The sequence below is a fragment of the Ranitomeya variabilis genome, chromosome 1 (assembly GCF_051348905.1).
Source record: "Ranitomeya variabilis isolate aRanVar5 chromosome 1, aRanVar5.hap1, whole genome shotgun sequence".
In the NCBI taxonomy this organism is placed as follows: Eukaryota; Metazoa; Chordata; class Amphibia; order Anura; family Dendrobatidae; genus Ranitomeya; species Ranitomeya variabilis.
This window is the reverse complement of record NC_135232.1, coordinates 835,996,615-836,008,329: the sequence shown is the minus strand read 5'-3', so window position 1 is coordinate 836,008,329 and position 11,715 is coordinate 835,996,615. Positions and strand designations below refer to the sequence as shown.

The following is an 11,715-nucleotide window of genomic DNA, read 5'->3' as shown; positions in this document are numbered from 1 at the left end:
CCTGGAAATGATCCATCCCTGCCTGATTCTTATAGACCCATCTCCCTCCTCCAAACCGACGTCAAACTGATGGCTAAGATTCTTGCAAATAGATTATCCAAGGTGATTACAAGGGTAACACACGATGATCAAACTAGATTTAAACCAAACAAGTCCACTTCAAATAATATAAGGCAGTTATATATGGGGATGCAGCTTAGGTCAAAATCCACGGGAAAAAGAGCGATCCTTTCCTTAGACAGCACCAAGGCATTTGACAGCGTCGAATGGAACTTTTTGTGGTCTGTGTTAAAGGCATGGGATTCGTTGATAAATTTATTTCAATGATCCAGTTATTATATAGTTCTCATAGGACAAAACTTTGGGTTAATGGTCATATATCAGGATCGTTTGATCTTTTTTGGGGGGACCTAGGAACTTCTGTAGGACCACTAATGGACATGATTAAAACATAAGGAAAATGGTCGGACCTTCTAAGTAACTGCAGCAAATCAGTACTCATGCCTGTTGATCCTCTTTCAGAGGAATACTCATTGGAGCATACATAAATTCAAATAGTAAACTCTTAAATATTTGGGGTTAATAGTCTCTGCTAACCCTCAGGACTTCCATTCACATAACTTAGCCCCTCTGCTGTTAAAATTTAGGTCTAAGGTGTATACATGGTGTCGCCTCCCGATGTCTCCAGTGGGAAGAAGTAATCTTTTGAAAATGATCCTAATGCCACAACTCCTTTATTTTCTTCATAATACTCCAATTTGGATTGCTATGTCTTCCTTTCTTTCATAAAATACATGGACTGTTTTGGGAAAATGTAAGGAGGTTGCTTTCCCTGCTCCTTGCCTGGAACCACTTAGTCAGACAGCTGGGTTGTTGGGGGGAAGACTTTCTGCCCTGGACAGAGGGGACCAGGGGACTGCTGGGAAGAGAGAGGGGAGTGGTCAGAAAAGTGCGGGAGAGAGAGCACGCCAGAGAGGGGACAGCGTGCCAGAGAGAAAGCAGGCTGCAGCGCCGCGCTCCCCATGACAGAGTGCTCCCCGTGAGGGCACTAAGGCTGGAGTGAGAGTGGGGACTTGGAAGCCTCCATAATCTGAGAAGACTCTTCCCCTGACGGTGCAGAGACAGTGACTCAGTGCAGCCCTGGTGACCGCAGTGACAAGCAAAGATCCCTGAGTGTGATAAGTAACTGCCCAGTGTGTGTGTGACATCATTATTACAGAGAAGCTGCCAGGCTTACGGAGACTCCTGCATCAGTGATGGAGAGACTGTGCTATTTATTGGTTCCAGTTTCACTTTGAGAAGAACAGGCTGCAGAGACTTAACCCCGGACTTTCCAGGAGACACAGAAAAGACCAGAATCTCAAGCCCTGCTGGTGACTGTATCCACGTTGGTAAAAGGACCCTCCAGTCAGGATCTCCCTGGGCTGAAAAGTTACAAGAACACTCGTTAACCCTTTTGATTCCGCTTCACTGTTTACTGTTTTACTTGACTCTATTAACCCCGTTTACTCCCTGTGAGGAGAATTCTACCCCTGTTAATAAATCCCCTTCAACAGTTGGTCTGTCTGTTCCGTGGTGACATACGCAACCCTGCACTCTATTACAAACTCATCTGGAAAAAACAGCAACCCAGAATTAAACTTGAAACCCTGCAAAGGGGAAAGGGGAATGGGGGACTAGCAGTTCCAAACACTTGGTTATACTTCATAGCCTCGCATTTACAGCAGTTTCAGGGCTGAGGTACAACTGACCACTGTGGAGCTTCGGGTCAGCTAATAAAGGAGGGCACTAAATGGCAGATACCACTATTAGCTCTTGAGGCTGGTTTTCTCAGGAAAAATGAGTCAATGGCTCACACTCTAAATTTGATCTATAAAATCTGGGATAGGGGCAAGGACATTCTACGTGATGGATCAATCCTAAGTTTTGATCAGATTCGCCCTGGGTTTGCCATTCCACATAGAGCCTTCTATCAGAATTTGCAGCTTCGTCATGCCTTCCAGACACAAATTAAGACTACTAGGGTGTTGTGAATTGACTTTTTGGCTCCCTCTTGTGGTCACTAGTGGTATGACTCTGGGATTGTCTTTCTTCAGTTTGGAACTCACCTGGGTCGTTAGTCCAGGGGTGTCGCTATATTAACTTCCTGGATCCTTAGTCCAGTGCCTGGCATCGTTGTATTCAGATCCTTCTGTTGCTCCTGTCTACTGGTCCTGGCTCTTGCAAAATTAAGCTAGGTCCTGCTTCTTTGTTTTTTGAGTTATTTGCTTTGCTCCTATTTTTGTCCAGCTTGTACTAAATGTGATTTCTGACCTTGCTGGAAGCTCTAGGGGGCTGGTGTTCTCCCCCCGGCCGTTAGTCGGTTCGGGGGTTCTTGAATATCCAGCGTGGATATTTTAATAGGGTTTTTGCTGACCATATAAGTCATCTTACTATATTCTGCTATTAGCTAGTGGGCCTCTCTTTGCTAAATACCTAGCTCATTCTTATGTTTGTCTTTTCCTCTTACCTCACCGTTATTATTTGTTGGGGGCTTGTATCCAACTTTTGGGGTCTTTTCTCTGGAGGCAAGAAAGGTCTTTCTTTTCCCTTCTAGGGTTAGTTAGTTCTCCGGCTGGCGCGAGACGTCTAGAACCAACGTAGGCACGTTCTCCGGCTACTTCTATTTGTGGTGCTAGGATTAGATATATGGTCAGCCCAGTTACCACTGCCCTATGAACTGGTTTTTTGTGTTTGCAGACTTGGTTTTTATTCCTGAGACCCTCTGCCATTGGGGTCATAACACTAGGGTAGATATCACTAATCACTATATCTTAGATTTAATCACTACAGCATCTAATACAAAGGGGCTATTTACTCCATTTACAGGATATTATTACCTTTGTATCCTATAGATTGTAAGCTTGCAAGCAGGGCCCTCGCTCCTCTTGGTATCTATTTTGAACTGTGATTGTTGTTATGCTATAATGTCTATTGTCTGTACAAATCCCCTCTCTAATTTGTGAAGCGCTGCGGAATATGTTGGCGCTATATAAATAAAATTATTATTATATTATTATCTGGATAAGCATCCCATGTTGGTCAGATCAAATTGGGAAGAGGATGTTGGCCCCATATCTGAAGAACAATGGAATGAAATACTAGAAACAACACCTATATTAATCTCTATCTGAGTCCCCAAAAATGTCCCATATTTTCCTTATCCACAGGGTATACAAGACACCTAATATATTGTTTAAAATTGGGACTAGGACTGAAGACTCATGTCCGAGATGTGGTACGAATGGGGCCCATCTGATGCATATGCTATGGGAATGTGTTGACATAGGCCATTACTGGGTGGGAGTGCTGTTATGAATTCCGCTCTTGGGCTCCCTCCGGTGGTTGTAAGTGGCACTTTTGTGAGTTCTGCTCTTGGGCTCCCTCTGGTGGATTTAAGTGGAACTGCTGCTCCTTGGATTTAGCAGTCAGCAGCTGCTTCCACTGATCGTCTATTCTGGCTCGGCTATTTATCCTGGCTCTATCCTTCAGCCATTGCCAGTTGTCAATGGTTCCTGCTTGGATTCACATCTCTCTTGGATTTCCCTGATATTCTGACCAGTTCAGCAAAGATAAGTCCTTGCTTTGTTCTTTTGCTTTCCACTTGTTGTGGACTTAATCGTTCAGCACATTCTATGCTTTTTCTAGTCCAGCTTGTCAATATGGATTTATTCAGTTAAGCTGGAAGCTCTGGGAAGCAGATTTACCCTCCACACCTATAGTCAGGTGTGGAGATTTTTGTAAACTCTGTGGTGGAATTTTCTAGTTCTTAATACTGACCGCACAGTATTCTGTCCTGTTCTATCTATCTAGCTAGATTGGCCTCCTTTGCTACATCCTAGTTTCATTCTGTGTATGTCATTTCCCTCTCCACTCACAGTCAATATTTGTGGGGGGCTGTCTGTCCTTTGGGAATTTTCTCTGAGGCAAGATAGCTTTCCTGTTTCTATCTTTAGGGGTAGTTAGTCCTCCGGCTGTGACGAGGTGTCTAGGAAGTGACAGGAACATCCCACGGCTACTTCTAGTGTTGTGTTAAGCTCAGGAACTGTGCTCAGTACAGGTACCACCTCCTCCAGAGCACGTCCCATGTTGCTCCTAAACCACCAGTTCATAACAGTACAACTGGCCAAAAATGAATTAAATGCATCTCAAAAGAAGGAAAAAAGAAAAATTTTGAGCCATTTTTTTTTCTGCAGTCTGTTTTGTCTTTTTTTTCCTCTTAATCTGATTTTGGCGCTGGCATGGATGTTCAGGGTTTGTTTTCTCGTGTGGATCAACTTGCTGCAAGAGTACAGAGTATCCAAAATTATGTTGTCCAGACTCCGGCTTTAGAGCCTAAAATTCCTACTCCTGATTTGTTTTTTGGGGACAGATCCAAGTTTTTGAACTTTAAAAATAACTGCAAATTGCTTTTTGCTTTGAAACCCCGTTCCTCTGGTGATCCCATTCAGCAGGTTAAAATCGTCATCTCTCTGCTGCGTGGTAATCCTCAGGACTGGGCATTCTCCCTTGAATCAGGGGATCCGGCATTGCTTAATGTAGACGCATTTTTTCAAGCGCTCGGATTATTGTATGACGAAGCTAATTCTGTTGATCATGCAGAAAAAACCTTGTTGGCCCTATGTCAGGGTCAGGAAGCGGCAGAATTATACTGCCAGAAATTTAGAAAATGGTCTGTGCTCACTAAATGGAATGAGGATGCTCTGGCAGCAATTTTCAGAAAGGGTCTTTCTGAAGCCCTTAAGATGTTATGGTGGGGTTCCCCACGCCTGCTGGTTTGAGCGAATCTATGTCTCTAGCCATTCAGATTGATCGGCGCCTGCGCGAGTGCAAAGTTGTGCACCATAGGGCAGTGTCCTCTGAGCGGAGTCCTGAGCCTATGCAATGTGATAGGATTTTGACCAGAGCAGAACGGCAGGGATTCAGACGTCAGAATGGGCTGTGTTTTTACTGTGGTGATTCTGCTCATGTTATTTCTGATTGCCCTAAGCGTACTAAGAGGGTCGCTAGGTCTGTTACCATCAGTACTGTACAGCTTAAATTTCTCTTATCTGTGACCCTGATTTGCTCATTATCGTCCTTTTCTGTCATGGCATTTGTGGATTCAGGCGCTGCCCTGAACTTAATGGACTTGGAATTCGCCAGGCGCTGTGGTTTTTCCTTGCAGCCTTTGCAGAGCCCTATTCCTTTGAGGGGGATTGATGTTACACCGTTGGCCAAGAATAAACCTCAGTATTGGACTCAGCTGACCATGTGCATGGCTCCAGCACATCAGGAAGATTGCCGTTTTCTGGTGTTGCATAACTTGCATGATGTTGTTGTACTGGGTTTTCCATGGTTACAGGAACATAATCCGGTGCTGGATTGGAAATCTATGTCTGTGACTAGTTGGGGTTGTCAAGGGGTACATTGCGACGTTCCTTTGATGTCAATTTCCTCTTCCCCCTCTTCTGAAGTACCTGAGTTTTTGTCGGATTTCCAGGATGTATTTGATGAGCCCAAGTCCAGTTCCCTTCCTCCACATAGGGACTGTGATTGTGCTATTAACTTGATTCCTGGCTGTAAGTTCCCTAAGGGCCGACTTTTCAATCTGTCTGTGCCAGAGCATGCCGCCATGCGGAGTTATGTCAAAAAGTCTTTGGAGAAGGGGCATATTCGGCCGTCTTTGTCACCATTGGGAGCGGGATTCTTTTTTGTTGCCAAGAAGGATGGCTCCTTGTATTGATTATCGCCTTCTTAATAAGATCATGGTCAAATTCCAATACCCTTTACCTTTGCTTTCTGATTTGTTTGCTCGGATTAAGGGGGCTGGCTGGTTTACTAAGATTGACCTTCGAGGGGCATATAATCTTGTTCGTATTAAACAGGGTGACGAATGGAAAACTGCATTTAATACGCCCGAAGACCATTTTGAATACCTTGTGATGCCTTTCGGGCTTTCTAATGCTCCTTCTGTATTTCAGTCCTTCATGCATGATATTTTCCGCAATTATCTTGATAAATTCATGATTGTGTATTTGGATGATATTTTGATTTTTTCCGATGATTGGGAGTCTCATGTGAAGTAGGTCAGGATGGTATTCCAGATCCTTCGTGATAATGCTTTATTTGTGAAGGGGTCTAAGTGCCTATTTGGAGTTCAGAAGGTCTCTTTTTCGGGTTTTATTTTTTCTCCCTCGTCTATAGAAATGGATCCTGTTAAGGTCCAAGCCATTCATGACTGGATTCAACCCACATCGGTGAAGAGCCTTCAGAAATTTTTTGGCTTTGCTAATTTTTATCGCTGTTTCATTGCCAACTTTTCCAGTGTGGTTAAGCCCCTGACCGATTTGACAAAGAAAGGCGCTGATGTGACGAATTGGTCCTCTGCGGCTGTTGAGGCCTTTCAGGAGCTTAAACGCCGATTTACTTCTGCCCCTGTGTTGCGTCAGCCGGATGTTTCTCTTCCTTTTCAGGTTGAGGTTGACGCTTCTGAGATTGGGGCAGGGGCCGTTTTGTCTCAGAGGAATTCTGATGGTTCTTTGATGAAACCGTGTGCTTTTTTTTCCAGAAAGTTTTCGCCTGCGGAGCGCAATTATGACGTTGGTAATCGGGAGTTGTTGGCTATGAAGTGGGCATTTGAGGAGTGGCGACATTGGCTTGAGGGAGCCAAGCACCGCGTTGTGGTCTTGACCGATCATAAGAATCTGATTTACCTCAAGTCAGCCAAGCGGCTGAACCCTAGACAGGCTCGATGGTCCCTGTTTTTCTCCCGTTTTGATTTTGTGGTCTCGTATAGGGTTGAGCGAAACGGGTCGTTCATTTTCAAAAGTCGCCGACTTTTGGCAAAGTCGGCGTCTCATGAAACCGAGCCGATCCCAGCGTTGCATCGGCCATGCGGTACGCGACTTTCGCGCCAAAGTCGCGTTTCAATTACGCGAAAAGCGCCATTTCTCAGCCAATGAAGGTGAACGCAGAGCGTGGGCAGCGTAATGACATAGGTCCTGGTCCCCACCATCTTAGAGAAGGGCATTGCAGTGATTGGCTTGCTGTCTGCGGCGTCACAGGGGCTATAAAGGGGCGTTCCCGACGACCGCCATCTCACTGCTGCTGATCTGAGCTTAGGGAGAGGTTGCTGCCGCTTCATCAGAAGCAGGGAGAGCGTTAGGCAGGGTCTATTAACCACCAAACCGCTTGTGCTGTAGCGATTTCCACTGTCCAACACCACCTTCGGTGTGCAGGGACAGTGGAAGCTAAATTTTTTTTTTCTCTCAGCGCTGTAGCTCATTGGGCTGCCCTAGAAGGCTCCCTGATAGCTGTATTGCTGTGTGTACGCCACTGTGCAAACCAACTGCTTTTTTCAAAGCACATATCCTCTTGTTCCTTCCTTTCTGCACAGCTATCTTTTTTGTTTGTCCACACTTTTTATTTAATTTGTGCATCAGTCCACTCCTTATTGCTGCCTGCCATACCTGGCTGAGATTACTGCAGGGAGATAGTAATTGTAGGACAGTCCCTGTTTTTTTTTTTTTTTTTGTGGGAGATTAAGATTGGCATTTCTGCTAGAGTGCCATCCCTGTGTGTGCCATCTGTCACTCAGTGGGCCATAGAAAGCCTATTTATTTTTTTGCTTGATTTGGGTTCTAAAATCTACCTGAAAAAAAATCACTACATCAATCAGTGGGAGATTAATATTGCCCTTTCTGCTTGTGTGCCACTCCTGGCTCCTGTGTGTGCCATCTCTCACTCAGTGGGCCATAGAAAGCCTATTTATTTTTTATTATTTGGTTTCTAAAGTCTCCCTGAAACAGAAAAAAAAAACAGTGGGAGATTAGTATTGCCCTTTCTGCTTGTGTGCCACTCCTGACTCCTGTGTGTGCCATCTCTCACTCAGTGGGCCATAGAAAGCCTATTTATTTTTTTGCTTGATTTGGGTTCTAAAATCTACCTGAAAAAAAATCACTACATCAATCAGTGGGAGAAAAATATTGGCCTCAGGGCTTGTGTGCCACTCCTGACTCCTGTGTGTGCCATCTCTCACTCAGTGGGCCATAGAAAGCCTATTTATTTTTTTGCTTGATTTGGGTTCTAAAATCTACCTGAAAAAAAATCACTACATCAATCAGTGGGAGATTAATATTGCCCTTTCTGCTTGTGTGCCACTCCTGACTCCTGTGTGTGCCATCTCTCACTCAGTGGGCCATAGAAAGCCTATTTATTTTTTATTATTTGGTTTCTAAGGTCTCCCTGAAAAAGAAAAAAAAAAAAAAACTGTGGGAGATTAGTATTGCCCTTTCTGCTTGTGTGCCACTCCTGACTCCTGTGTGTGCCATCTCTCACTCAGTGGGCCATAGAAAGCCTATTTATTTTTTTGCTTGATTTGGGTTCTAAAATCTACCTGAAAAAAAATCACTACATCAATCAGTGGGAGAAAAATATTGGCCTCAGGGCTTGTGTGCCACTCCTGACTCCTGTGTGTGCCATCTCTCACTCAGTGGGCCATAGAAAGCCTATTTATTTTTTTGCTTGATTTGGGTTCTAAAATCTACCTGAAAAAAAAATCACTACATCAATCAGTGGGAGATTAATATTGCCCTTTCTGCTTGTGTGCCACTCCTGACTCCTGTGTGTGCCATCTCTCACTCAGTGGGCCATAGAAAGCCTATTTATTTTTTATTATTTGGTTTCTAAAGTCTCCCTGAAAAATAATTAAAAAAAAAAACAGTGGGAGATTAATACTGCCCTTTCTGCTTGTGTGCCACTCCTGACTCCTGTGTGTGCCATCTCTCACTCAGTGGGCCATAGAAAGCCTATTTATTTTTTTGCTTGATTTGGGTTCTAAAATCTACCTGAAAAAAAAATCACTACATCAATCAGTGGGAGATTAATATTGCCCTTTCTGCTTGTGTGCCACTCCTGGCTCCTGTGTGTGCCATCTCTCACTCAGTGGGCCATAGAAAGCCTATTTATTTTTTATTATTTGGTTTCTAAAGTCTCCCTGAAAAAGAAAAAAAAAAAAAACAGTGGGAGATTAATATTGTCCTTTCTGCTTGTCTGCCACTCCTGACTCCTGTGTGTGCCATCTCTCACTCAGTGGGCCATAGAAAGCCTATTTATTTTTTTGCTTGATTTGGGTTCTAAAATCTACCTGAAAAAAAATCACTACATCAATCAGTGGGAGAAAAATATTGGCCTCAGGGCTTGTGTGCCTCTACTGACTCCTGTGTGTGCCATCTCTCACTCAGTGGGCCATAGAAAGCCTATTTATTTTTTTGCTTGATTTGGGTTCTAAAATCTACCTGAAAAAAAATCACTACATCAATCAGTGGGAGAAAAATATTGGCCTCAGGGCTTGTGTGCCTCTACTGACTCCTGTGTGTGCCATCTCTCACTCAGTGGGCCATAGAAAGCCTATTTATTTTTTTGCTTGATTTGGGTTCTAAAATCTACCTGAAAAAAAATCACTACATCAATCAGTGGGAGAAAAATATTGGCCTCAGGGCTTGTGTGCCACTCCTGACTCCTGTGTGTGCCATCTCTCACTCAGTGGGCCATAGAAAGGCTATTTATTTTTTTGCTTGATTTGGGTTCTAAAATCTACCTGAAAAAAATCACTACATCAATCAGTGGGAGATTAATATTGCCCTTTCTGCTTGTGTGCCACTCCTGACTCCTGTGTGTGCCATCTCTCACTCAGTGGGCCATAGAAAGCCTTTGTTTTTTTTTAATAATTGGTTACTAAATTGTCCCTGAAAAAATCATTTTATCTTATTTGTTTTCTAAAGTCTCCCTGAGAAAAAAAAAAAAAAAAAAGGTAGGAGATTAATATTGACATTTGTGCTTGAGTGACAGTCCTGCGTGTGTGGCATCTCTGTGATTTGGTGCCACAGAAAACAGAGTGTGTAACATTGTGCCTGATTTTCCTTGTGTTCTCACCAACCTGTTAAGGGATATTGAAATCATACTGAAGTTATAGCTCACCGTGTAAGTTGTTTGACAGCAACAAATAAAGTTACTTTGGTTAAGTTTTTAAAACAATGAGGAAGTCTGGTGCAAGAGGTCGTCGTGGCCGTGGGCGTTCATTGTCAGCTGGTAATGATGGTAGTGGTAGTGGAGCATCAGGTGGTCGTGGGGATAAAAATATTCCACCTAAGTCTGGAGCTGTGGAGCCAGTTTCGTTGTCTGGCTACACAAGGCCTCGAACGCTCTCTTTTCTGGGAGTAGGAAAACCGCTTTTAAAGGCGGAGCAGCAACAGCAAGTTTTGGCTTACATTGCAGACTCAGCCTCTAGCTCTTTTGCCTCCTCTTCTGAAACTGGTAAATGTAAAAGCAGCGCGTCGCTTGTGGATGTTCACGGTCAGGGACAAGTTGCTTCCTTGTCCTCTTCAGCAAAAACTACAACAAGAGAGAAGGATGCAGCAGGCGACACAACGGGTTACTCCATGGAGCTCTTTACACATACCGTCCCTGGCTTAGAAAGTGAAACACTTAACAGGCCATGCCCATTACAAGTAGATTCTGACATGGAGTGCACTGATGCACAGCCACAGCCAGAGTACTACGCTGCTCCTTTGACTCAGACCACCACATTGCCCTCTCAGGGTACTGATCCACAATCAGACCCTGATGAGACTATGTTGCCCCGCCACGAATGCTATACCACCGACCGACACAGTGACACAGACGAAGTTGCACACGAGCTCGAAGAGGAGGTAATAGATGACCCAGTTGTTGACCCCGATTGGCAGCCATTGGGGGAACAGGGTGCAGGCGGCAGTAGTTCAGAAGCGGAGGTGGAGGAGGGGCCACAGCAGGCATCAACATCGCAACAGGTTCCATCTGCCGGGCCCGTATCTGGCCCAAAACGCGTGTCAAAGCCAAAACCTGTTGGAGGACAGCGTGGCCATCCAGTTAAAGCTCAGTCTGCAATCCCTGAAAAGGGATCCGATGCTAGGAAGAGTGCAGTCTGGCATTTTTTTAAACAACATCCAATTGATCAGCGCAAAGTCATCTGTCAAAAATGATCAACTAGCTTAAGCAGAGGTCAGAATCTGAAAAGTCTAAATACTAGTTGCATGCATAGACACTTAACCACCATGCATTTTCAAGCCTGGACTAACTACCAAACGTCCCTTAAGGTTGTAGCACCCTCGGCCAATGAAGCTAGTCAGCAACACAACATCCCTTCCGTCACTGTAAGGCCACCATTTTCCGCACCACCGGCAGTATCTGTGCAGGTTTCTTTGCCAGCCAAAAGCAGTCAGGGTCAGGGAATCACCAGTTTTGTAGGAGGAAATATTGCATCTAGGTCACCGGCGGAAACAATACCGTCTCCAACCGTCTCTCAGTCTGCCATGTACACCGGCACACCCGAAAGTTCTACGATCTCCAGCTCTCCAGTCCAGCTCACCCTACATGAGACTCTGGTTAGAAAAAGGAAGTACTTATCCTCGCATCCGCGTACACAGGGTTTTAACGCCCACATAGCTAGACTAATCTCGTTAGAGATGATGCCCTACCGGTTAGTTGAAAGCGAAGCTTTCAAAGCCCTGATGGAGTACGCTGAACCACGATACCAGCTACCCAGTCGACACTTTTTTCCAGAAAAGCCATCCCAGCCCTGCACCAGCATATTAAACAGCGCATCGTCCATGCACTCAGGCAATCTGTGAGTACAAAGGTGCACCTGACTACAGA

At 44.6% G+C, this 11,715-nt stretch overlaps 1 long non-coding RNA gene across 1 annotated transcript in view; it reads right to left on the bottom strand.

Moving 5' to 3' along the window:
* Positions 1-11,715, bottom strand: part of LOC143771480 (uncharacterized) — a 254,353-nt gene that overhangs the window by 33,349 nt on the left and 209,289 nt on the right. The window lies entirely within an intron of this gene.